This window comes from Aethalodelphis obliquidens, unplaced genomic scaffold, assembly GCF_003676395.1.
Source record: "Aethalodelphis obliquidens isolate GAN/ISIS:26980383/991018 unplaced genomic scaffold, ASM367639v1 scaffold31, whole genome shotgun sequence".
In the NCBI taxonomy this organism is placed as follows: Eukaryota; Metazoa; Chordata; class Mammalia; order Artiodactyla; family Delphinidae; genus Aethalodelphis; species Aethalodelphis obliquidens.
In genome coordinates, this window is record NW_020837975.1 from 12235460 (window position 1) to 12262920 (window position 27461).

Here is a 27461-nt window from a genome sequence, read left to right on the forward strand (position 1 = left end):
AGGGTCTGCACTGGAGGCGTGTGGAGGGTTATTCACTCACTCATTCAGTCAACAAACATTTTAGAGCGCCTACCACAGGCAAAGCAGGCTCTCTGCTCTTGAATGACACAGACAGGAACGTTACACCCACAGAACTTCCTTCCCAGCTCTGATGGAACATCCCCCCTCCTTTCTAAGAATAATCTTGCTCTCTTAACAAGCGTGAGTTTCTGTCCCTCGTCTCCCAGGCGGGACTGCCCACTAGAAAGAGCACAGGCTTTGTGTCCAGCAAGCCTGAGTTGACGGTCACCCTCCACACGAGGTAGCTCAGGGACACTGGGCCAGAGTGTGGGTCATGACCTATTTGTGCGTCATAAACTCAGTGTAGTGGGTTGTGTCTGGCATTAAAACATAATGAAAGAGCAGAGGGAGGAATAAAATGGCACAGAAAATAAAGCGTGCTACACGGAGTAGGCGGCGAGTGTACATGTCAGATGTGAATTGCACGCATTACTGTGGGACGTGGTCAAAGAAGTTTGGAAGCCACGTACCTAGAGCACATGTTTTGACTTCCCAGCCCTCAGTTTCCTTATCTAGCAGGAAGGGATTTTGTGAAGATAAAATGAGAATAGCATCAAGCCAGGCGAAGCTGGAGATCCCGACGGTTGCCAGGAGCCCCCCGTCTCTGTCCTGACACATGAGCTTCAGTCCTCGAGAAGCTGAGTCACCCGTCCTACCCCTGCCCCCAAACCCTCTCCCCTCAGGTGATCAACAAACCAGTCAGAAGATAAGAATATGCATATCAATTCTGCGAACATTTGCAATCCCCAGTCAGTAAGTTAAGAAGTGCTTACGGATCCCACGAACATTTTTTGAGCAACTGCACCACGCCAGGCCTCGGGCTGGGTGCTGAGACACAATGATGAGAAGACAGGCCACTGCCACAGGGAGTTCACAGTCTAGCATGAGAAGCCAATAATAAACCCACAGACACATGCCCAGAATGCCAGGCAGCTCAACGCGCTGGAGGAAATGAAAGCAAGGTCAAGGGCAGACAGAGATTCTCTTTCAGATTTGGCAGCCGCGCTGATGGTCTGTTCATGCCCGGCCTGGTGGCAGGCAGAGCTCGGGAGTAAGTGTATGACGATGACAGGGCTCTCAGCTCCAAGGAGCATCAGGAAGATGAGATTCACACCGCAGAAATAGGGGAAAGCTTTTCAAACACCTAGGTTAACACTGGACGGGATGGGGCCGACCACAGATCAGAGAAGGCCAGCCCACGTGCAGCCAGGATTCCCTTTTTGCAAGAAGGAAGGGCGGAGCTAATTAATATAAGTGAGCGTGAGGCGACTGGGCATCCCAGGGCACGGGAGAAGAGGTGAGACCGGGGGGAGATGGGCAAAGGGGACCTGGTGCAGGAGGGCACAGAGAGCAGAGTCATCGTGCCCACTAGTGGGGACGATGAGAGGAGACCTTGAAGAAAACACGAAGGTCAGATGGAGTTTACTCTTGTGCCAGTAATAATAACAGCAACATTTGGGAGGTACGTACCATGTGCCAGGGACTGTGCTAAGAATTTTTCACGTGTTAGCTAATTTAATCCTCACGACCTTTGAAGCAGACATTACAACATTTCATCAAATCTAAGACTATTTAGATTAGAAAGTGGACTGTTAATTTTGGTATCCCCAAAAAAGAAATCTCACTGCTATTTAAACTTTGACATGTCATGGATTGTAGGAGGTGTTCCAGTTTCAAAGATGTTAAAATAAAGATCTTAGCCTTGATGGAATGTGGCCTTGTTAACCACAGGAAGTAGGGGCGGCGGGACGGTTGGTAACTTGACCCGAGTTATACAACTCATATGGGGCGAGGGGACTCGAACCCAGGCCATGCAGCTTGCGTCCTGCCCTGAGCCTCCTTGCTGTCTGTGAGATGCTAGGGCAGCAGGGAGGTGCTGCGGGGTTTCAAGAAGAGGAATGATGGGTGTTCCAGGAAGCACATGGGGCAGATGGGAGAGGAAGAGGCCACTGAGAGCGTGACTGTGAGAACCAGGCGTGGGGCAGTGGTGATGCGGCCAGCTCCTGGCAGAGGAGAAGGGGGATGAGGGGATGCAAGGACGGCTGATACCGTGATCCAAGGTTTTAATACGATGATCCTTTCCAGCCAGAGGCAGGGGTTTCTATAAAGGAGAAATACAAGTGTATAGGTTTCAAATAATTATAACTGTCACGGGCAGGAAGGAAGGACAAGTGGAGACAGAGAGAAAGGAGGAGGAATGAAGGGAAAAGAAGGGCGAGGGAGGGACGAGGAGGGTGGCTACACAGGAGATGGGCAGAGTGGGTGGGTGAGGGGCCTTTAAGAGTCACTTTGGAACCCCTGAGTCAACTGGACCCTAAAGGGAAGAGGACCCTGGCTGATGTCAGACTTCTAGACCCTTAGGAGCCAGACCATCAAGGCACAGAGCTCCCCCACCCCTCCCAGCGTCCTGTGAGCACTGACCGAAGTCTCCAGTCCCCTGTCAGCAGACGTGATCTCTCCTGTCTACTTTTCCTTCAGGAAGATTGGGAAGATTAGAACAAACTCTCTGGCTCCTGCAAAACCCAAGACCTCAAGCCTTCCTCCTCTTATGCCCAGGTGGGCACTTAACCTCCTGCCGCCCCCATTTCCTGTGGACAGCAGTGCCACATTTCATCAATCCTGAGATGTTTATTTTAACATCTCTGAAATTGGAATGCATCTTACCATCAATGTCATGTCCAAGTTTAATCAGCGGCGACGTGACTTTCTTAGTCATACGAAAAATAACAGTCCTTCTTCTAATCAAAGGAGTCTTAGATTCCATGAAATACTGTCGTGTCTCCTTCAATATCTTGGACACACCTGGTGGCAGAGACTGTCTGCACCCCCAGGCCGGGTCCCTACTCCTGGTTCTGGGCCCAGTTCAGCCCTGTTGGATTCTCCCCCTTGGTGCTCTGACAATGCACAGAACAGACCCTGGATCCCTCCTGAGGCCTCATCATTGCTCCACAGCTTCCTGGATCCACTTTCCGAGCCACACTGGGACAGGAAACACCCACCTGGAGTATGCCAGGACCCCACCCTTTACGCAGAGCCCATAGGGAGAGAAAATTCCTGCAGCTTTCTGCCCAGGAAGAAATCAACTGTAGCAGCATGCTCACGGGGTGGGACAACAGTTAGCCAGGGAGACGAGAGAGAAACAAAGAGAGAGGCCCTGAGCTGAACAAGGTCAGGGCTCACAAGATCCAGTCCCCTGTCTCCCAGCTCAGCCAGGAGGAGAGCTGGCTTCTCTGTTTATAAGAATCAAGATGGATGCTTATAACAGCCACTGTTCAGCATGTCAGTAGTGGCAGGGACTTATTAACTGCTGGGATGCAGCAGCGGGGCTCAAAGCAGGTGCCCCGGAGAAGCCAGGGAGCTGGGCAAATATTTGTTTGCAAGCCCGAGTATTGTATAACAACCGCGCATTGAAGTGATTAAGGCAGAACAGCTGAGGAAGTGCTTACCATATCCTGTCATTTAACAAATATTTCTGAGCATCTGCTATGTGCGAGGCCCTGTGAATGGAGAACAGTCTGGACAGTGATCCATGACTCCCGAAGCCAATATCCTGGAGGTGAGAGATAGATCACAAACGATAAACGAAACAAATAAGGTAATGGCACAGTCTGTGCAAAGGTGATAAGAGTCAAGGAGGGAAGTAAAGTGGAGGAGGGGAATAGATCACTCTGGGGGCAGGGGCTGTGGTTTTAAGAATGATCAGGAAGGCCTCATTAGCTGGTGACAAGATCAAGGAAAACTTCCCCAAAGTGATGGCTGGGCTGAGTCTCGAGACATGAACAGGAGCTCCCCAAGCAGACGGGGGTTAGAGGGAAGACCCTCCCAACAGAGGGTGCAGTATGTGCAAAGGCCTGGGAGTCTGCAAGCTCAGAGCCAGAGCCACCCTGAGGAGTTACCGGGAGTAGAGGGTCTGGCCAGAGAGGATAGGGGAGAGGTAAACAGTGACCAGGTCATGAGGGTCCAGGACACCAGGCTAAGATAGCCTGAGCATCACCCAACAGGCTTGGGGAAACTTGAGGATCTGAAGCTGAGAAGTGATGCAGTCCTGTGTCCTGTTTTTAATAGGATTTGACGAGAATGGGGTATGAAAAAGCTCTGGAAAAATGCCAAATGGCATTCCCAAAGAACGTTCCGTAGGGCACTCACACAAGTCCTAAGTACTCTACATGAAAGAAGGGGTTTCATGATCCATAGTGTTTTGGCAAAAACAAACAAACAAAATATATAGAAACATTTATATTTATATATACCACGTTCCTTTTTTGGAGAATCACAGTGCTGATTTGGATTATAAAGGATCAGAGAAGGTCTGCAGTGAATAAACTTTCAACCTTGTCAATTCCAGCATTTTCAAACTAACTTGACCGCACAATTCTTTTTCACCTGTCTCTCCCCACACCATCATAATACCTATGAACCTCCTGGAGAAACAGCAGACTGGGGCGAATGCTATCAAACAGTTCCCATTTCTCAGAGCGTGTGTGTTTCCTCATGTAGTCCGCCCCCATCCTGCCCCTGGCTGAAGGTCCCATTTCTAGAACTCTTCAATGGCAGCCCCACTCTGGTGGCCATCTGGGCAGCCTCCAGCCTGCTCGCCTGCAGCAGATGAACCCAGCAGTCATGGTCACTCTCTACAGAGATAGCATAGTCCAATACAGCAGATAATCCAAAAGCCATTTATTTTTGGCATGCTTAAGTGAGTTTATTTTTACTTCAGCCTTACCTTCCTAATTTGGCCTCCCTCAGACACATGCTAAAACGAGCTTGCTTTTTTGGAACACACACTGAGTGAAGAGGGGGAGGGGACCCAGGGAGATGCTTGGGGAAGCCACTGGGGAATTTCATACACATTGAGCGAGTGTCTCCTTCCTCACCTGCCTGTTGAAAAGACCTCCAGATTGGAAACTGTGTGCTGATCTGGTCTCTGCAAACACCAGCTCCAGGAAAAAAAAAAAAGAGCAGAACATGTGGTTCAGTGAGATTTGTTGCAAAAAGCACTAGTTGAGGGTGGTGGGGCAGGGGTGTGGGTCTCACTCAATGAGATCCGAAGCTCCGTGCTGCAGACATCACGCTGCCCTGACCTTGCCCTTTCCACAGTGCCCAACTGCATCTTTCTCCCTGAGGGCTTCTCTTGTACCAAAGCCAGTTAGCCTGCCCACATGGTAGGCCCAGAGTGCCAGGGAATTAACACTCCCCATCCCCAATGCAAGAGGTCCTCAACCAATGCCTGCTGGAGTAGGGTATAAATACCCCAGCTCACTCACCACCCAGCTGGTGCAACTCTGAGGCTTATGTTTTTGCTGGATTCCTGGATTCCCCAGCAGGATTAAGCTGCAGTTGGCACCAGGGGTAAGTGACTTAAAAACCCACCCCTTCTTGGCTGTATTCCCTACCCTGTCTCGCCATCCTCCACCCTCACCACCCATCAGTGTTTCCTGAGCCAACCTCCCAAATAAACTGCTTACATGCAGATCCTTGTCTTAGGGTCTGCTTCTGGGGAACGCGAACTAAGAAATCCAGCTCTTCCTGGCAGGGGTAGCTGGATGCAGCCTGGTGTGAGTCTGGTTTTCCCAAGCATTGGAGGAGATGCATGGCCTTGCTCCATCCACTTCTTCTGAGGGTTCTGGAGGTCCCCACAGATGCTGTATAATCCTGAGCCCTTGTCAGTATTTGCACCAAAATCATGTATACCAAGTCAGGCCTGGAAGGGTCACCAAACAGGGACCAAAATATTCACAGAGAAACAGGAACAAGGGTGCTTGGTGAACAAAAGGATGCGGTTTTCTTCCATCTGGAGGCACAGGGGAAGCTCGGCACACACGACGCCGTGGGACGGCGAAAAGGGGTCACACGATTTAATGGGTGGAAATCACTGGCCGATGCCACTTGTTTTCCTAATTAGGAAATTACCCACTAAAGGGCTTCTCCCCCAGCATCTGCCTACCATCTTGCTGATACGTGCAGGTCCAGGCCTCCCTGACCTCTCCCACCCACAGCTGTCTCTCACACACCCTCCATGCTGGTCATAGGCTGTTCCCACTCAAATCTCCAGGTTCCTGGAAGATTAAGGGGTGGCCAGGAGAGGAACAGTCACTCCCGAGCGGCCAGGGATGGGTGAGACCCCAGTCTGAGCCTTGGGAAGACAACTCTATCCCTCTGGGTCTCGTCATTGAGGAAAGGGTGGGGAAAGGGCGCTTTCGTGCTCTTCTGTGATGGGCTCTTCGCTCCTTCCTCAGCTATTTGTAATTGTGCAGCCGCTGTGCACCAGGCCCTATTCTGGGCACTCGGGGTGTGCACCATGAATAAGCCAGAAAGAAGTGCCTGCTTGCACAGGGCTTATATTCTAGCTCTAGAAATCATCACTTGCTGGGAAGGACAGCCCGCCTGTGACGAAAGGACTTGGTCACCCAGGTGTTCTGATAAGAGAACTGGCCCCACTCCTCTCGTCCCCCTCCCTCCAGACCCCCTGACTACCGAGTGCCCAAAGTCCCAACCTAAACCTATTCAATTGAATTGACAGGTGGTCTCCAAGACCTCGGTAGCAGGTAGAAGGACCATTTTATCCCCACCTTGTGATGTAGGGGGAATGAAGGTTTGGTTCTGAGGTAGAGGACCCAGATCCTTCAAGACACGGAAATCTCAGGATGGGGAGGCCAATGCCTCCTGAAGTACCCACCTTCCCACTGACCCCAATCTCAGATTCTTAAGCCAAAGCTCACACTGTCCCATCTGAGTTTCAGTCGGGGCAGAGTGTCGGGCCCCGCTCTCTGCTACAGACCCTGGAAATGGGCAGAGAAGGTTCTTAAACTCCCTTCTACCGGAAAAGCCAGCTCTCCACGTGGCTCTCCCTGCTCATCTTGGGCACCATTATCCCAGCCAGGATCCCCTGCCACGGATGCCTCCCCACCACCTGTGCAGGTGCACTTGAAAGAAGGAGGCTCGTTCAACATCACTCTGTGCAAAGCCTAATTAGGGGGTCAGTACGCGACTTCCCCTCGCACACACACATCCAGCAGCAGTACACACGCAATGACACAGTGTCACAGGGCTGGGGAGAATGGTTTATGGGATTCGCTGTACTTGGGGATTCTCCCTGCTCCATCAGTGCACACAGTTGTGTGATAACAACAGAAATTGCCTCACTCAATCGAGTGCCGAGAGGAGAGCAAGGGTGGATCAGGCTGGTCCTTCCCCCACCTCCCACCCCCTTTGTGCCAACTCTTCATCTCCCAGCTGATCCCTTTCCAAGTAGAAGTGGGTGGTGAAATACAAAGAGCCCTGCCTGGGCATCAGGCAACCTGGTTTCTAGTTCCAATCCTGTCTTCGCTGTGTGACTTGGGTTAATGCCTCACCCTCTCTGGGCCTCGGTTTCTTCATCAGTCAAATGACAGAACTGGACTAGATGGCAACAGGAACAATCGTGAACAGTTAGTGTGGCTATGAACTCAGTCTTGTGCTAAGCATCTTCATGTAGCACCTTATTTGATCCTGTGCTGATTTTATTTTGTCCCCTGCTCTCTCTTCAGTGCCTGGCACATAGTTGATGACCAATAAATACTTGTTTATTTGATGAATTCTTCCCATACCTCTATGAAGCAAGTGTTATTATAATCCCACTTTCCAGAGGGAGAAACTGATGCCCAGCAAATTAAGTAACTTGCCAAGCTCACTCTCCTATTCTTCTGGCCTCTCTAGGTGATCTACTGAGTGCAGACGTCAAATGGGGGCAGACACCTGGCCCGATACAACCCGAGCCCACTCTAGGGTAAGCACCTAGTAAATGCTCAATGAAAGGCAGTGGGCATCATTTTCTAACGTCTTTCACTGATGACCCCACAGTACTTAGAACAGTGCCTGACACAGAGTAGGTGCTTAATAAATATGCACTGAGTAAATGAATGAATGAATTCTTCTAATTCTCATAACAACCCATGAAAACTGAGGTTCAGACAGGTGACATGACTTGTCTATACTGATAAGAAGGGGGACAGGGATTCAAACACTGATGGGGGCCCAAATCTGCCCACCCAATGCCCCGTACTCATGTTCTTTGCTATAAGACTTTGAAGTGCTTCCCACAAAGGGCTAAGTGCATTGCCCCACTCTTGACGTTAATCTGGCTATTCGACTTGCTTTGGCCAGTAGAACAGGGTGGCGTGATACTGTTTCAGTTCCAAGCCTAGGCTTCAAGAGGGCTTACAGTTCCTCTTGCCTTCTTGCACTTCTGCCACTGCCATGCTGAGAATATGCCTGAGCTAGGTGCTGGTCCCAGGAAAAGGATGAGAGATATGGGAGCAGAGCTACTCCAGCCCAGCTTAACATTGCTGCTTTTAGCCACTGGCTTTGAGTGTGGCTTGTTACTCAGCAACAGCTGACAGATACAACAGGTCTGCTTTCTTTTCTGGTAGGAAAAGGGATACATAAAAGGTGTCCTAATAACACACAGGAGATGCAGATAAGTCTAGGGCAGGTAGAGAAGGCTTCCCGGAGGAGGAGACATTTGAACTGGGGCTAGATGATGAGTAAGGTCTATCAGTCATTCACAAATACTAATCGAGCACATACTGTGTGCCAAGCACTGCTCTAGGCACTGGAATTTTTCAGATGAGAAGAGATGGGGAAGGGCATTCCAGGCAGAGGGAACAGCATACACAAATGTATGGTGGTCCTGGGAACAGACTGGCGTGTCTGGAGTATAAAGGGCGTGTGGGACAGAGTAGGAGATGAGGCTGCAAAGGCAGGAGGGCCAGGTGGAGGAGTTGGGTCTCATGTTGAGGTGACAGAGACCCCTTAAAGGATCTTAAGTAGTGTGACAATGAGACCCGCCTGTGTTTTTAGACAGAAACTTCTGGCAGTCGTGAGGAGAACTGCTTAGCAGGAAGGCCAGCCAAGAGGAGACACTGCAGCAGTTGTGACTTAGAGCAGTGATGGAGGGGGTGGAGCGGGGAGCACAGAGGGACAACAGGCAGCTTTTGGAAATGGACTAAAGAGGGTAGGGCAGGGGGGAGGAGTCAAGGATGATGCCCTGATTTCCAGCTTGGGCAACTGGGTTGGGAGGTTGTGGGAAAATGGGAGGAGGGTCAGTTCCGGGGGGTGGGGGGGAAGAAGAGACAGCTGGGGTATGCTTCCATTGCAGGAGGGAACCCTTCTTGTGCCTTGGATCCTACCCCACCACCCAGCCGTCTATCTGACCCATCAAGAGGCGGCTTGGCCTTCCCGGCCTTCCCCCCGCCCCCCCCACCAAGAAGGTCTCTCTAATGGCCATGCTGCCCATGCACTGCGACGACAGGCAGCTGGCTCCGTGCTGACACAGAAGTGCCCACCAGGAGAGGGGCCTCCGGAGGCGGGGGGAGCAGCAGGGGGAGGGAGGGGCAGGCAGCCACCACACCTGAGCCCGGCCCCTTCTGCCCGCAGCCAGCATGGAAACAACAGAGACCAGGAGGGAGAAGCAATTAGAAAGGCAGTGAGGAGCGGAGGGCGGTGGGGACAGACAGACAGTGAGGCCTTCGAGCCGCTGTGGCCCCAGCTGTCCAGCTGGGGAGAGACAGAACTTGAGTCAGGGAGGACCTCGGAGCCAGAGGGAAAGGAGTAGGAGGGAAAGTGCATGGGGGGACGTGGAGTAGAGGGGAGAAGAGAGGAAGAAGGGAAGAAGTCTGATCAGAAGGGCTGGGATTCTCACTTTTACTCTGTCAGCAGCTGAAATCTTGGTGCACCCTGAGGGGATGGGGGTGGGTGGGAGGTGCTTAGAAGGGCCTGGACGGCGGACACCAATAAGACACCCTTCTTAGGGGGCGTCAGGGCTCCCAACCAGGATCTCAGAGCCCAAGGCACCTGCGATCAGAGGCAGGGGCACCAGAAGGAGGGGGCTTCTCTGACAATTTGAAATAAAATGGGCACAGCGTTCTAATACTAACAGCCTGTTATTAAAATCAAGCGCTATTTTACAAATTGCATTTGCCAGGGAATGGCTAATTACAGGCAAGGCACATTTCTGTGTGTTGGTGTCGATTAATCCTGAACGGTTTAAGCAGTCGAATTTTATACATATAATTATCACTCGAAATTTGCAAAACAGCAACAAGATGCTCTGGGGCTCTGCCCTTGAGGCACGTCGAGGCTGAGGGATGTCTTGGCAGGGAGGGCCGGGGGAGGAAGGTGCTGGACAGGGAGGTTCGGCTGTGCCAAATCACAGACGGGCATCTCTTCCTATCAATCTCTTACTTCCCCCGGATGGAAAGGAATAAAGCCACTGATGAAGAGGGGAGGGGCCTCCTGGGCTGGGGAAGCTGGAAACAGCTTCCAGAAGGGCTGCTAGCGAAGTTCCACCCCTTGCCAAGCGTGGTCCCTTCGTGAGACTGAACTCGCTGTGGGGTTTGAGACAAGGCGTGTTCCACTGTCCCACAGCCCAGGTTTTTTCATGTGTGAAATGGGCAGGCTGGGGAGAGTGTCAGGGATGGAGGCCACACCCCCAAGACCGTAAAGAAGGGAGGGAGTTTTTGTGGGGCTCTACCGTGCTCCTCAGCCAGTCCCGCAGCCTCCAGGAGTGGATGGGGCCTCATGGCAGAGCGAGATGTAGTGGGTGGTGGGTGCTGCCAGCTGCAAGGCATGCTGGGAGACCCTGGGGGGAGGGTGCGGCAGGGAGCTGGGGCAGCCCACCCTGGTGCAGGGAGAGACGTGGAAAAACTAACTGGCAACTGCGGCCCGACTGCCTACCCTGGGAGGAGGGGTGCGCCCAGGTACAAGTCAGGCTGGGTCTAGAGGGCGCCCAGGGAGGTGGAGTCAAGGGGGCATGGGGGCCACAACCAAGGGAATGTGGTGCTCAGAGAGGGTGCGGTAGAGCCAGAGGGCTGGCAGTCCAGCCTGTTTTGCTGGAAGATAAGGCCAAGAGCCCAGCCCACCACCTGAGGCACCTGAGACCTTGCCCCGAATCTCACGGGGAGCTGAGAAGGGATGTGTGGGGAGCGAGGAGGTGAAACAGGGAGGTCCTGGCTGCATGTGTCCCTAAGAAGACAACCGCCCTCCCTGCCTCCCCTGCTCACCAGCTAAAGCTACAGGCGACCCACTTCACTGCTGCTATTGGAGTGAAACCCAAGCAAGTGGGGCCGGCAAGGGGACTGTGTGAAGGTCATCGTCTACCTGCATGAGGACTCCTGGGCCCCTGTCCTTCACTGCTTCAGAGCTCCTGAGGGCGAGGCCCGGAGTCCTATGAGCACTACCGTTTGAAAACCACTGGCTTAGAAAGGCAGCAGCGTCCACATGGGAACCCAGAGTGTTTAAAGGAAAAGGAGCGAGGAGGGGACCGAAGCATCTGATGCTTTCTCTGCCTCCTGCCTCCTGTTCGCTTCTCTATGCTTCGTGTGATGAGCGGGGAGCTGGAGCTGAGTGTCAGGGTGGGCGTCCCATCGGATGCTTGCAAGGGGAAAGTGGGCACAGGACTGGCTAGCGAAGCTGCTGTCAGAGTGACACTGGAGAGACCAAGCGCGTCAAGGTGCACAAGGACCTAGCAGGTCTCCACAAGTGTGAGTTTTTACACACCTGTTACCACTTTCGTCCCAGTGGGCCTTGTGGCTTCAGAGGCTCAGGGGACCCTTTGAAGCCCAGGGTGACAAGTGTGGTAAGACCTGTGCAAAGGCCCAGCGCACCGTAGGCACTCAATAAATGCTCAGTATTGGTGAATTTGAACCCCTCCTCATCCTCCGTCTGAATGCCCACTGAGGACTCTGACCTCCAGTTCTGCCCCTTCAGACAGATCTTTGATGGCATTATCCCTGAACTCACCAAGAGCGGGTTTTACAAGGGCTCAGCCCGAGCCCTGTCCAGAGGCCTCAGCCCTACGGCTCAAAGCAGAGAAGGACAATCACACCGAGTCATTAAACCAAAGCACCGCCCCACTCCCCTTGCTTGTAGCGCTGAAGCGGCTTCAGGGGCTGCATGACCAAAAATCTTTGAAAGCTGGCACGACAAGACTTTCTTTCACCAGAGGCACTGTGAGTAAGAGTTCAGTCCACTGTGCACCTACTGTGTGCCAGCCCGGGACCAGGTGCTGAGAGCTGAGCTCTTTGCCAGCCCTGCTTCCCAGGGAACCGAGGAAGCTTGCTGGAGAGGCCGAGTAGGACACCCAGGCCCACGGCACTCACGTGACCGCCCCCAGTAGGGCAGGGAGGCAAAACCTGTGGCCTTGTCTGAGCTCCGGCACTTGCTGTCTCTAGGACAGCGTGGAAAGGTGAGTTGCCTGGCCCCAGGTCACAGAGCTGGTTAGACACAAACGGGGGCTCAAAAAGGGCCTTCCCACTGTTACTGTAGGATGAAGGAGATGAAGAGGATGAAGCAGGAAGAGGGGCTGGGAAGGCCAGCCCAGGCTTCGTGTCATTTCCCACAGTTCCGGATAACCACACATTGTTTTACTTACAATCACGAACAATAAATAGGGGTATAGGAAACCTGGGGATGATGTCCCCTTTGCCTGTTTTCTTAGCACACAAGAGAAAGAAAATTTAAAAAAATATATCGTCCCAACATTGGTACCCTAACCTGCCAAAAACACATGCAGATTTCAAAACAAAGAAAAATCCCACTGGGGTCAACTCAGCCATCCCCCTGTCCATAGCAGGACAGATCGGCTGGATACCTGCTCTGGTCCTGGTAACTCATATCATGGGTCAGCCACCTCCCTCTGCCCTGAATCACACCTCCAAACCCCACCACATGTCCACACACCTGCAGCCCTCTTCTCTCTTCGACTGTGAAGTAGCTGGAGCTTGGCCTCTGGTATTCCCCCGCTTTGGCACCTTTTCCATCCTTCCTGGGGCCCGGCTTACCCAGGCAGGGGACCAAGGCTCTCCTGCTCACCGTCTCCCCCCAACCCAGCCAGCCTTTAGACTGTGCCTTTTCTTATGAAAACACTTTCTGTCCTTAAAGGAGTTTGGGGAGTCAGAGGGATGGTGGAGGAGATATTCCCAGGGGTGAGGGGCCTCCAGGCACCCTGAAATCAGGCTATGATATAGGCTTCTGAACAAGTCCATCCTGATAGTAGCAGCTCCAGCTCATCCTCATCCTGAATCCCGACACCTAAGCCCTGCTCCGGGAGATGGAGTCAGGGGCCAATGGTTCCAGAAGCTCCAGACCGTGTTCCTTTCTTTCCCATTAGAAAGAACCATTGTGGCATCAGAGATAAAGTACTGTACTGGGGGTAGGGAGAACTGGGTTCTAGTCTTGCACTGCACCCACCTGGCTGTGTGACCTTAGGCAAGTCACTTTCCCTCTCTGGACTTCAGTTCATTATCTATGAAACACAGCGCTGGTGTAGATGGACTTCAAGATGTCCTCCAGTTTTGGCCACTGGACTCTGTGACAAGGGAAATGGCCCCGCCTCAGCTCCACTGACCCCAGTGGGGCCATGGTGGTGACTGGGAACGGGAAGCTGAAGACAGGAGCAGTCCCCAGGCCACTGGTCCCACCCTGCCTGGCACTGTGCTTCTTTTCCAGACTCAGAAATCACCAGAGCGTAGGGGCAGCCCTGCTTCAGGCTGGCTCCACAAGGCAAATGACAGCCTCTCAAGGGTGCCCATGACGACTAAATGGTTTGCTTTCCGTACGTAAATGAAGCCGCCAATTTACATTCATTTGCACCTGATGGGTGTCTGAAATGGACGGATTTGATTTGTGCCTGATCTGTAAGTGTCTAATTTATTAATAAATAAAACGTCATGTACAGGCACAAGGATCCCCAGTTCCAGCCGGCCTCCATATATATGTAAATAATGCAATCTCTCAATCTACTTGTTATGTAAATGTTAATATAAAACTGACAGAAATACACATCTGCAGAACTGTATGAGCAGAGGGAACTGAGATTTACACCGGCTCCTGCCCACCCTCTGCCCCTTGGCTCTTTCTTCCTCTTGCCACACCTTCCTCTCACTTTTCCCTTATGCCAGTTGACCCATCTCATCTCCTCCAGGAAGCCCACCTGCTCCTCTAGCCTTTGGACACTGCCAGGCCTCCAGCCAGAGGCCCTTGCTCTTACTTCCTGCACAATCTTGCCTTTCTCTGGCCCTGGAACTTGGCCCGCAAGACCACACCTTACACAGTCTCCCCACCCACGCATTTCTCCCCTCTCCATCTCTGTGTGTTGAAATTTACCCCCTCCAAGGACCAGCTAAAAGTCACCATCTTTAGCCAACGCGGACACTGAGTATGCAGGCACGGACCCATTCTGGGAAGAGGGAGGGATCAAAGGTCCCAGCCCTCAATAGGCTCCTGATTTAATAACAGCAATGTTTCCGTTCTCTGTGTGCCAGGCGCTGCTCTGAGCACGGCTTGCAGGGCATGCTCTGCGGTGAGGGGCTGCTGTTGTCCTGCTGTGCAGATGCTGAAAACGATGCTTCTTCAGAGAGGTTACCTACTAGACAGGTGCAAACAGGCAGGGCCAGGGTTTGACTCCAGGTAGCGCCATCAAGAGTTAGTCTCAAAGCCACAGTATGGCCTTTTCCCAGTGAGCAGAAAGGTCATTCCAAGCCACGGAAGCCAAATTAAACCCCTTTTATAATAGTCCTCAAAGGGGCCACAAAACAAACCTTAGCAAAGCCAGAAAATGATAGCTTTCTCCAGCCTGTCCCTTCAGGAAAGCATCATGCCTGGATTGCATGACCACCCGTCTTTTTTTTTTTTTTAATTGAATTTTATTTTATTTTATATTTTGATACAGCAGGTTCTTATTAGTTATCTATTTTATACATATTAGTGTATATATGTCAATATCAATCTCCCAATTCATCCCACACCCCCCCCCTTGGTGTCCACACGTTTGTTCTCTACATCTGTGTCTCTACTTCTGCCTTGCAAATCAGTTCATCTGTACCGTTTTTCTAGAACATCGTATATTAACGCATATATGTGGACCGCCCATCTTTAGCACATCAGTTCTTCACGTTGGCTAGATGTTCTCTCTTCATTTATGTTTCTCCATGTCTGACCTCTCCTGTCCATTGTGAGGGCAAGGTCAGCTCTTCCCATGCCATCAGATGTGGCAGAAGGATCCCTCCCCACTCACCCTTCTCCTGCCCCTCTTCTCCCGGTACATTCACCGCCTCCTCAATTCCAAGCTTCAAGAACCACTCTCAGCTGATGCTTTATAGATGAAATCTATAAAATTTGGTAGAAAGGGACAAGAAAGAGATGCACGTCCACTGATGTTTATTCTACACTGGGGGCTTGGCAGATTGAGACCGGGAGGTGAAGCAGTGTTCACAGCATCACATACCCAGGTAAGGGCACATCCAGGTTCAAAGCCAGGTCTGTCTAGTGCCAGGTCCATCCTTAGGCGGTGTCGGTAAGGGCCTAAGCTGGATGACCTGAAAAGGGCTGAGAAAGACACCCCCATATATCTTCCCTGTCCATCATCCTCCCTGCCTTTTATCCTGCCATTAAAGATTCAGGGCTCCTCTCCCACAGGAATCATCTTTGAGAGCTTACAGATCCCCACAGCAGTAACCAAAGGCGAGAATCCAGCCCGAGTGGTCTGCAGATCTACCAGATCCCATTTCCTTCAACGTCAGCATTGAGTGATGTGTTCCCGGCGAGGAGGGGCTGCAGGAAGGTAGGGCAAGCAGGGTTTTGATGAAACCCATTATATCTCCATCAAGGAAAAACCAAACGTTTTGTATTAAGAGGCGCCACTGAGGGCGGAAACTGGATTTGCAAGTGCAAGTTCATTAGTGGCTGTATGACCAATGGAGACTAAGGGAAGTGGCCCTGAATGCAGGACCAGTTATAGCTTGCCTGCAGTGCTTCTAGAAATTCTTCTGGAAGATGGGTATTTCATTCGCCCTTAAAAGTGAAATGGAAATTGACCTTCTCTGCACTGGACACCAGTTCCCCAGAAGCTTTCTAAAGGAAGAGCCTAGAGCCACAGTCAGATTAAACCTCCTCTTCTGGTCTCCTCTCCAACAAGGCAATGTTCCAGGACAGCCAAAAGCATGAAGGTGAAAGAATGGAAAGGGACAAGAAGGAGACTAATATCCACTGGTATTTATTCTAAACCAGAGGCTTGCAGATTTTATTTTATTCCATTGGGCCCATCACACATTATACACATGGAGATAGTGAGGCTCAGAGAAGTTAAGCGATTCATCTAAAGCCACACAGCTACCAACTGGCAGAGCCAGAACTAGAAAGTAGGTCTGTCTAACCACAAGGCCTGGACTCTTTCCAGTGCCCTGAGACTCCAGTTACAGAAGGAAAAGGCCTGAGCCGCTACAGATGATATGTCAATCTGAAAGAAGGTTAGGAAGCCAGGCTCCGGATCATTTAGAAAGAGAATGGATATATGCCTGGCTAGAGATATAGTGACGTATGTAAGTGATTAAGGAAAAAGGTACCATATTGAACTTGAGAAGAGTTTGAAAATGATATAAATTATTGTACCCATTCATGGTTGCTTAATAATGCTGTTTTTAAATTAATTAAAACAAAAACATGCTAAGGCATTTGAAACTACATGGTTATAGCCTAGATTTGGGGCCAAGTTCAGTTTGTAGTTTGGGTCATATAAAGGAGATGGAGGAACCTCCTTCCACCAGACATAATAGTAATTGGAACTCTAATAGCTACAATATGAAGTTACTAACTGCAATTGCTTTAAACACACAAAATCATATAATCCTACGAAGTGGCTGTTGTTATTCCGAACAATAGAGGAGACTATGGAGTCTCAGAGAGGTTAAGAAACTTGCCTAAGGTCACACAGCTGGTTAGGGCCAGAGCCGGGATTCAAACCCAGTTTTCTCTGGAGCCAGAGCTCAAATAGCCCCTATAGCATATCCTAGTTTTTTTTTTAAAGCGGTACCTTAAAGGAAACCTTTAATTTTCTATTGCCAACCTGCGATCCCATCTTCCCCCTGGCAGCTTGCTGGGGTGGAGCTGCATAGCTGTGCCAGGGAGACAAGGCTGAAGGCAGGAATTCCTGGACGTGCAGGCACTCCAGGTACCCTTGTGGGTACATGAGCCCAACAGAGGAACCCAGTGGGAAGGCACACCTTTCCAAGCTCTTAAAGACAGACCTGTTCTTTTTTTGTTTGTTTGTTTGTTTTGCGGTACGCGGGCCTCTCACTGTTGTGGCCTCTCCCGTTTGCGGAGCACAGGCTCCGGACGCGCAGGCTCAGCGGCCATGGCTCACGGGCCCAGCCGCTCCGCGGCATGTGGGATCTTCCCGGACCGGGGCACGAACCCGTGTCCCCTGCATCGGCAGGCGGACTCTCAACCACTGCGCCACCAGGGAAGCCCCAGACCTGTTCTTTATCATGAGGAGGCTGACCTAGCTGACCCTAAAGCCCTCTAGCGCTCAGATGTTGGGAGCCCATGCTTCTATCTTCCATACTTTTCTCTGGGATCCCCTCTGTGGGGGAAATAGATGCCTCCTGCCTGCTCTGCTGCTGCTCTACTGGGGGTTCCAAGGTGGAGCCCCATCAAAGCCAGGAGGCATGGCTCATTCTGGAGGCTGGGGGCCCCGGGCTCAGGCTAATACACCTTCCTTCACTCTTCCAAGGGGCCGTCTTCTGGGCTATCTGATCCTCACCCCAGGTCCCCTCGGATTCTCTAAGGAAGCCTCCTAGAATGGTCACTCCAACTAGTCACACCGGCACCCCTATTCCCACCACCCCAGGACATCAACTGGGCTCAGTTCGTTTGCCTGTCTGGGTCAGTCAGTGCGTGGACAGCTCCCACTCCTCCAGCAGGCAGGGACCTCCCCACTGACACACATGTTCTAATTTGTCCTGACTCTCTCCCTCCTTCTTATTCTTCCAGGCCTCAAGGATGTTCTCAGGATGGAAAATAAAAGATGCTTGAGGTCATGGCCCCTTTTGTCTTTTTTAGAAAAAGAAAAGTGTAAATTTGGTGAGGAAATTATTTGAGGTGTTCTAAAGGGGAGCAGGAAAATCAGAGCAGCTCTGAAGGTGCTGAGATGGGAGGTCAGCCAGCATTTCAAAGGACCCCAGGACCTTTGCACAACCCTGGGCTGAGTGGGAATGAGAAGTCCCCATCATGATAGAAACTGAAATTCCACATCAATAGAAGGTGTGAGGTGAGGACTCAGGGTCAGTTTTACGGCAGTGGAAATAAAATCCAGAAAGTGTGATATTTAGTGCTCACCTAAATTTGTAGACCCAGCTGCCTACCCTACTATCCACATTGTTTCCTGCAGTTAGTCAACGTGGGCTTAAGGGAAATGTAACTCACCTTAATATTTGCTTAAACCAAATGGAATACAGAAAGGAAATAAATTTGTTGCTAAGCCTTCAAGCACTGCATTTTAAACCCCAAATAAAGGGCCTGAGATTTAGATTATGCATAGCTTCTGCCGCAGCTCCCTGTGTTCTCATCACTAGAAATATTTCATGAAATACGGTGGAGAGTATGAGTTGCCTGGATTCGAATCCCAGCTCTGTCACTTACTAGCTGAGTGACTCTGGGCAAGGTAGTGAACCTCTCTGTGCCTCAATCTCCCCAGGCATAAAGTGGGAGTAATCATTGTACACACCCCACAGGGTAAATCTGACAATTCAATCAGATCACATATGTGCGTGCTGACACACAGTAAGGTTCAAAAGATGGTAGCTATTATTATTATTGAAATTTGAGGGCTCTTGGGGTTGTTTTTTTGAACTACCTAATTTCATCTTGGAGACACCCAAATAGAAGCACAAGGTTTTACCTGCTTGCATACCTTCCCCTTTTCCCTGGTGAGAAGTTACACGTGGCCCCTAAGGGGGAATGAATTAGGCAACATGCCTGCTGTGACGTGGGGAAACAGCAGGCCCAGGCAGGCGATACAGAGGGAACTGAAGCACAGACAGGCCCTCTCTTTGGGATGTCAGCTGCCTGCTCCACGCCGACCCTGGACTCTGGGCCACCCAACATCCAAGCCTCCCCCCCCTCCACTCTCCTCTGCGGCTTAGACAGACAGATGAAGTCTAAGAGAGATACACGGAAAGTTCCACCTTTGGGCTGGAACCATCGATTGCACAGGCAGAGGATAGGGGAGCTCTGGCTCAGAAGCAGTTCCAGGAATGCAAAAGGGCCCACGTTAAGTCGGTGGGGGTGGGCAGTGATGTTCAGAACAGGGGAGGGTAACTGACTAAGTAGCTCACCATGAGAGAAAAGACTTGGGGGCAGGTAGTAGGGGTGGAGGAAACAGCAGGCGGTGGTGGCAGCGGGGATGGTCAGAATGACCAGGCTTGACCTCTCTGCCAACATGTGACCCTACTGACCATGTTCTGCATGAATCCCACCCCCCGTCTGGGTTTCAGCCTCTCCTTCTGGCCACCCCTGCCCAGCTGCCTTTGAAAATCTCCCCTCTACTTGTCCCTGAACCCTGGTGTTCCCAGCACCCGATTCTCTGCAGGCTTCTCTCCTCACTGTCTGTGCTCCACCCGGGGGTGACCTGCCCTTGCTTCCACAGAAGCCCCAGACTGCCAGCCGTCCACGTCCTCTCCCGGCCTGGGTCCCAGTTCACGGCTTCCCCCTACTGCCCCTCAGGTGCACTAAAGTCAACCTAATCCAAACCAAAGTGTCTTCTGCTGCAGCCCTGCTGCTACCTGTTCCCGGCCTTGGTTACTCTCATCATTGCTTTCCTGGTTGCTCCAAACCTCAATCCTTTTGGGGGAGATGGGGAAAGGGAAGTTTTTTAAAAGTTGTTTGTGGCGAGAATTCCCCAGTGGTCCGGTGGTTAGCGCCCCGCACTTGCACTGCCCGCTGGGCTTCCAGGTTTGATTCCTGGTTGGGGAACTGAGATCCCGCAAGCCATGCGGCACGGCCAAAAAAAAAATAAAGTGTTGTTTGTGGAAATATAAGGTGCATACAGAAAAGTTCCATATTATAAGCTCAATGAATTTCCACGAAATAAACACACGCGTGGAAGCAGCCCTCAGATCAAGAAAGGAAACAAACCCAGCCCCCCAGAATCCCCACCCCGACACGAGTGACTATCGTCCGGATTTGTATCACCACAGATACATCATCTGTTTTTGTAATTTATATCAACGGGATCGTGCTGTCTGTATTCTTTTATGTCTGGCTTTTTTCACATGTTCAAGAGACTTTGTTCATGAGATCGTCACGCAGAGTGTGATGTGATTTTAGACTCTCATGCTTTACCGGGCAGTGTTCTTTGAGTCACGGTCTCTTCTCCTCTGCTGGTGAGACTTTGGACAGCGTCCTGCTGGGGCTCTTGTGTATATAGGGCGCTGCTGTGAACACCCAAGAACACATCTTTCGGGGGCATATGTGTGCGTTTCTGCTGCGTGTACATCTAGGAGGGAGTTCCCAGGTCCCAGACTCTGCATCGAGGCAGCTGGAGTCAATCCCGCCCAGTGGTTTTCTAAGCATTTGTCCTGACATGGCCTCCTTCCTTCCAGCAGCACAGAAGAATTTCAGTTGCCCTTGGGGCTGTTTTGGACTCCTTCCTCCTTCTCCCTTGTCTCCAAGGAGCATTTACAGCTTATCTGTGTGCCGGTTTTTTGTTTCTGAGGCTGCTTCCCATGGGCTCCAGCCCCACTGGTTCTTCTTATGCAATAGCTTTTTAATCCCTACTGTCCCCTCCAGCCCCACTGCCATCCCCTTAATTCTGTCCTCCTTCTCTCCTGGCTGGGCTATTCCCCTATTCCAGTCCTGAACTGGGCCCTCCTCCCCCACCCCATCCTCCACGTCTCAGCAGGATGTCCTCCACACCCATCACGGCTACCTTCTGCTCAAGAACCCAACAGTCCCCAGGGCCTAAAGCAAAGTGGCCACGCCGGAACTTGTGGACACCTTGTGGGCAAGTGCCGTGTCTCTGCACAGCATCCACACAGCTCCTGGGGCATCTCTGTGCTCAGTGCACATGTGATGATCCACTTCTCATTCCGGCCCCACCTACCTTTCCAATCTCATCCCCTGAAGCTTCCCTAGTGACCCCCACGACCAGAGACTGCCCACCGCATAGCCATGGAGTCGCCCACCATGTTCCAGGTAGGTACTCTTCCCTTGGCCTGAAATTCTTTCCCATTTTGGGGATAGTTTTAGGCAGGCAGCAGTCTAGTCCTACTTGAGGGTCATCAGATCCCAGAGATGTCTGGGATGAACTGGAGGGATGAACCTCCAGTTCATGGCAGCTCACTTCACCCACCCAAGAAGGAACTGACTGCCTTGTTCATTCCCAAGTGGCTAAGAGGGGTGGACGCGGCCGTTGCCAGGGCAAGGGGCATCCATCCTGATATGTAGTTTGTGCCCAGCTGCAAAAGGACAGAAGCCGACACACTTCTCAAACCATCCAAGCTGCCATAGGTACATAAAGTTCTCCATCTCCTACAAAAGGGCCAGTTTTGGCTTTTCAAAGGCCAAAGAGAATCCCCACCCCGCTCAGGTGTCTCCTAGCCAGCTCTACATCCTCTTGTACCCAAGGGCCAGGAAACCTGGACTGCTGTGGGCCAAGGCTGCCCAGCCTCCAGCTCTATGCAGCCACCAGGCTTGCAGTCTTACATCAGGGTAATGCACCTGGTGGTCACAGTCACCTTATGACAACCAGGCCCCCGCAGTGTTATTTTTCACTTTTGTTCAACAGTGGACATTTCATAAGACAGTGTCACAGACTTTATCTCTTACTGCAATAGCCCTATGAGATACAGACTGTTATTCTCACTTCGTAGATGAAGAAACGGGCACAGAGAAGTTAAGTCACCCACCCAAAAGCACACAGCTAGGAAGTGGCACAGTTAGACATTAAATCTAAGTTGTGTGATGCAAAATCCATCCCACCCCCGCTGCCTCCGCCCTACAGAAACCCCGCTCCTCCTCCAAGATGCCTCATCAGTTATTCCTTACAAAGCAGTTCTGGATTTCCCAGTTAGAATTAATTAATCTCCCCTCTGTGCAGTTTATCTGAACTTTTATTAGAGTAATTATAGCAGCCTGACTTTTATTATAATCATTATTTACCTGGGCTGGGAGCTCATGAAGGGCGGAACCCTGTCAATTTTGTACCTTGAGCCCCGGCAGGTAGGTATTGAGCACAACGCGAGAATAATAACAGCACCATTATTATTATTTTTTGGAATAAAGACACAGACGTAGAGAATGGACTTGAGGACACGGGGAGTGGGAAGGGTAAGCTGGGATGAAGTGAGAGAGTGGCATGGATATATATACACGACCAAACGTAAAACAGATAGCTAGTGGGAAGCAGCCGCGTAGCACAGGGAGATCAGCTCGGTGCTTTGTGACCACCTAGAGGGGTGGGATAGGGAGGATGGGAGGGAGACGCAAGAGGGAAGAGATATGGGGATATATGTATACGTATAGCTAATTCATTTTGTTATACAGCAGAAACTAACACACCATTGTAAAGCAATTATACTCCAATAAAGATGCTTTAAAAAAAAGACTAAAAATAAATCTACCATATGAAGGAACAACAACAATAAAGAATGATAACATCAAGACAGTAATGAAGGCCTCCAGCCTTCAGGCTTAATCAAGTCCTCAGCTTAATTCACCAGGACCGTGGGTCAAGTACCGAGAGGTGACAGGCTGCCTATGGTTGTAAAAATGCAACAGAACCTTTAGAGGTCTTTGGTGGCAGGGTCTTAAGCTCCCACAAGAGGAGGATGTTTCTCAGAACATCTTGGGATGTCTCAGTGACCATTTTCTTGGTTCACCCACTGGGTCTCTATTTTGTTTTCCTCTCTCTCTCTCTCTCTCTCTCCTTCTCTCCTCCCCCTTCTCTTTCTCCCTTTCTCTGTATCCTTGTCTTTTCTTTCTCCTTCCTTTCTCTTTCTCTACAAAATACAGAACCAAAATATATTTTCTATTACTTGTTGTACCAACTGTTTTTTTCTGTTTCCTGCTCTAAAAAGTACTATGAGTGGGATGTTTGCTACTTTACTGCTCTATTGCTCAACACACACACACACACACACACACACACACACACAAGTTGTACTTTGGTTTGGTCACTCCAACCGAACCAAAGTACAACTTCCTAGATGGCATCAGGTCAGCCAGCCTGCACCAAATGCCCCAGAAGCCAAGGACAAAGCATCCCTTCTTTGGACAAAAAATAAAGGGGAGACGCATCCCCTGGGTGTAGGGACCTGATGTCCTAATGAAGGAGACAAGCCCTGCACCCACAGAAAAGGGGGCGGGGTTGTCAAATCATAAGAAGCATGTTGTGGAGGAAAGGGGGATTTGGAAGCCAAGGTGTGGACCTCAGGATGGCCTGTACTGAGGAAGGAGTGAAAAGGAGTGAGAAGGCAAGGCAGATGCAGGATCGGCACAGGATCATTGTGCTAATGTTATTACACGAATATGATGTTAATGCTATTACACTAATATGACGAATAGCCACATTCACTGAGCACTTAGAACCCATCAGGCACTGTTTTAACTTCCTTCCATAGACTAGCTCGTTTAAGTTTCACATCATAAGTATTCTTACAACTACCATCCCCATTTTCCAGATGAGAAAATTGAGGCACGGAGGGACTAAGGAGCTTGCCCATGGTTACACAACTGGTAAATGGCATGGACCAGGCAGCCTGAGCTGCAGAGCCTCTGCCCTGAATCACTTTCTAAACAGTCGAGGGGGTTGAGAGGCCCAAGGCCCAGTGTTAGCTCTGTCACCTTGTCCCGGTGGACCCTGGGTGAGGCACTGTGAGACGGGCAGGCTCTGAAGTCAACTGTGTAACTTCCCTGTGCCTCAGTCCCCCCTCCTGGAAAGTGAGCTTCATAACAGTAGATACTTCATAAAGACGTTACGAGAATTTACTGAGAAGGTGCACGTAAAGAGCTTAGGGCATTGCCTGGCGCAGAATAAGCCTGATATGCATAGGGAATGCTATTGCCAGCATCTGGACTCATTGTCTTCCTCTCCTCTGTGGTCACTGTCCTTGGGACCCTGGGTACAGGCTATGGGCCACCTTTCCGGGAGGGAGAGGAAGGGGCAATGGAGCTCTCAGACAAGACCAGGACAGATGCCACTGACTGAGCACTTCCTAAGTGTCTGGCACCCTGCATGATGCTTCTAAAATTCCTGGGCGAGAGGCCCACTAGCCCATTTCACAGATGAGGTGCCCGAGGCTCAGGGCAATGAAGCAATTTACCCAAGGCCCACGACGGAGAATGGCAGGGCTGGGATTTGGACCGAGGTTTGTCTGACTCCAAAGCCCAGGCTTCCAATCATCTCCCTGGGGCTACCAAGGGTCAGGCCTTGGGTCTCAGTCACCCCAGAAAGCAAATGGGGCCGAAGGGAGAGGGGCCTTGTTGCTGCCACCATGCCGCGTGATCATAAAACAAACCTCTTCACATCACTGAGCCTCAGCCCTGCCTGTCAGATGCGATGGTGACAGGGAGGGCCCTTGGGCAGGCATGAGGGCATTTACAGCTAGACGGTGCGATTAGTATCATTATCAGGATGATCATGATGGTTCACCCCAAGTTAGCAGATGGACAGCTGTGTCCTGGACGCTCGGGGAGAGCTTAGGGCAGCCAGAAAGCAAGGCTGTGACCTGGACGCAAAGTTCCAAAGAGGAGGGAGGAGTGGGGTCTGCACTGTCCCTGCCACTGCTCTGCTGTCCTGGGGACGGACAGGAACCACCTGGGGTGGGGAGACATCCCCACTGCGCCACCCAGACATCAGCTTTGACGCGACTCCGTTAACCACCTGGACCTGTCCTGCCCCATCCGGTCACCCCCGTAGCAAGTGGCAGCTTTGTGAGCCAGGGCCCTACCCCGGCTCGCCTGCAGCCCCGCGTTCGAGAACTGATAGCACACGTGAAGCCCCGCAGCCAGCAGCGGCGGCGGTGCAGGCAGGGAGGAGGGGGCAGGAGGTGCAAAGGCCCTGCGCTTTGCTGATTACGCATCAAAGCTCTCATTATGTCCATCATATCACTGCACTCAGGGCTTCCAGCGAGTGTAGAGAACCTGCGTCTGTTGATGCTCCATCTGACATGCAAAATGCAGAGGAAAAATAATTCGATTAGGGAACAGGGACAAGAAAGACAAGGAGAGGGAGGGTGACCTGGTTTTGCAGCTGGCTCAGCGATATACAGGCAGATGGTCTGACCCGAGTTGGGATGTTAGGAAGATACTATACAGGCCCAGGATCCGGGAGCAGGGGAGAGATGGAAACAAATGAGGCTGAGGTCAGGTGCCAGCTGCGTGTGACCAGTCACCAGAAGCAACTCTTCAAGAAGAAGCAGCACAGAAAAGAGACCTGGAAAGTATCATGTGAAGGGGGGAGAAGGCTGAAAAAGAGTCTCACACAGACAGGCACAGCCTGCCTTCAGGGAGCCCCAGTCTGGGGGGAGACACAGCCCCGTCCTCAGGGAGCCCCAGTCTGGGGGGAGACACAGCCCTGTCCTCCGGGAACCTCAGATGTAGCTTGAAGGAGAAGGAATAACCTATACTTTCATAAAGCTTCTAGTATGAGAAGAGTCAAAGTATTGCCTTTCCCAAAGTGATACCCAGGGAATTTACATAGATATTAACAATACCCCCCGAGGTCACAATGTGACTTTCCACCTGTCCAGAACTAAACAGAATGATGAGATGGGTACATGGAGTTTTCCTCAGCGGCACTGAATCATGTAAATGAAGAGAACTGGAGTGATGAAACTGAAGGGCCTGTGTCTATGTGTAGATAAACAGAGGTACAGGGAAGATGAAGGGGAGCTTGTTCTCACCTGGGGACCACAGGGAGGTAGGGCGTACCTGGGGAAATGCAGACCTGTCCCACAGAGCAGGAGGGGCTCTGTCCAGGATGCAGCCTCCGCTACAAAACTAGAAGCCCATCATCTCAGGGCGTAGGTGTCCGGGCGAAGCCCTGCCAGGTGGAGGACAGTTAAGAAGCCAGGGACCCAGATCTGATGGAGGCTCTGAGGCCTTGAATCTCATCCTCTGTCCCCAGGGAAAGAGAACCCCCTAGAGGATAATCATACCAGTAATTGCCACTATTAGTATAAAGGCACCGTTTATTGAGTACTTAACTTGTATCAGGCACTGTTTTCATGACCTTCCATGTATAAACTTTCTTAAACATCACAATATTAGGAGGTAAGTATTATTATTATTCCTATTCCTCAGATGACGAAACTGAGGCACAGAGAATATAAGTTACCGCCAAAAATTATACAGCTAGCACCTGGCACAGCTGGAATTTGGACAGAGGGGATCTGACAGCGTGGTTATTCATTTTTTGCTTAATTACTTCCAGGGACTGGGAGCTCACTACCTTGAAGACTGCTATCGCTAGGGCACCTCCTGGCATTATCTGAAGCACAGAGCAGAGGCTCATCACCCTAGACCTATGAGGTCCAATACGACAGTAACCTAAACACTGAGAACAGAGCCTGGTACACAGTCCTCAGGAATATTTGTGAAATGCATCTTCCAGTAGAAACATCCCCTGGGTACACATCCCATCACTCCTGGGGCCACAACCAGGGCAAAACCATGGGTTCTATGTCATACCCCTCACCATGTCACACATAATGTGGCCAGAAAAAGCCCCAAGAATGGAAACCCAAACAAGGAAATTCCCAAGGAAAAAGTGCCATGGGAATTGAGGGGCAGAGCTGAAAGCAAGGCCCATCTCAAATGCCCCCTCCTCCAGGAAGCGTCCCTGACTGTCCAGCCCCACTTCCACTCCCATCATCTTCACCTCCCCCCGGTCCTGAGCCACACCTGATGGGGTTGGTTCCCATCTATGTGGGGGACCCACTTCCCCACTTGACCCACGAGCTCCATTACAGGGGCAGGGACTTGGTTTCATGTGCCATCCAGTGCCCCAGTGCCTGGGCGTAGAGTTAGGAACAAAGGCGGACTCCCTCAGTGTTAAAGATGGACAGCCATCTGAGGTCATGGGGAGGGGCCGGGCCACACTACCCATCCCAACTCCTACAACCCTCCGGCTGCAAATACGAGACCCTAGGGCCTCCCAGAGTCTGATGGGGGCCTGCAGGCCCATGGAGCCCCCTCTCCTGTGCCTCATCTCATCATCATCTTCCCTGTGGCTCCAGCTTCACCTTGGTCAGGCTTGAGGATTAGGAGGGGAGGGAACCCCCAGGAGCCCTCTCACCACCACAGGTCTCTCCACTCTGCGTCCTGGGTGCTAAGAGAAGGAGCTGCCTTTTCCAGTTCTCTCTTTCCTACTTCGTTACTCTTTGAGAAAGGGTAACAGGAGAAACCATTATGTGAGCCCTGGGCATCCGATGCTCTAGGGAGGGGCAGGAAGTGAGGGTCGGCCATAGAAGGAAGGAGAGTGGGTTGGGGCTGGTTGGGGTGATGGGAAGCCCATCACTTCCAGATTTCTGCTCCGCACTCCCCTCTGCGTGGCCCCCAGCTACCCACTGCCTTCCGCTGACAGCTCA

The 27461-nt window shown here is 51.3% G+C and overlaps 1 protein-coding gene across 1 annotated transcript in view; it reads right to left on the reverse strand.

Moving 5' to 3' along the window:
* Window positions 1-27461, reverse strand: part of LRFN2 (leucine rich repeat and fibronectin type III domain containing 2) — a 176560-nt gene that overhangs the window by 104257 nt on the left and 44842 nt on the right. The window lies entirely within an intron of this gene.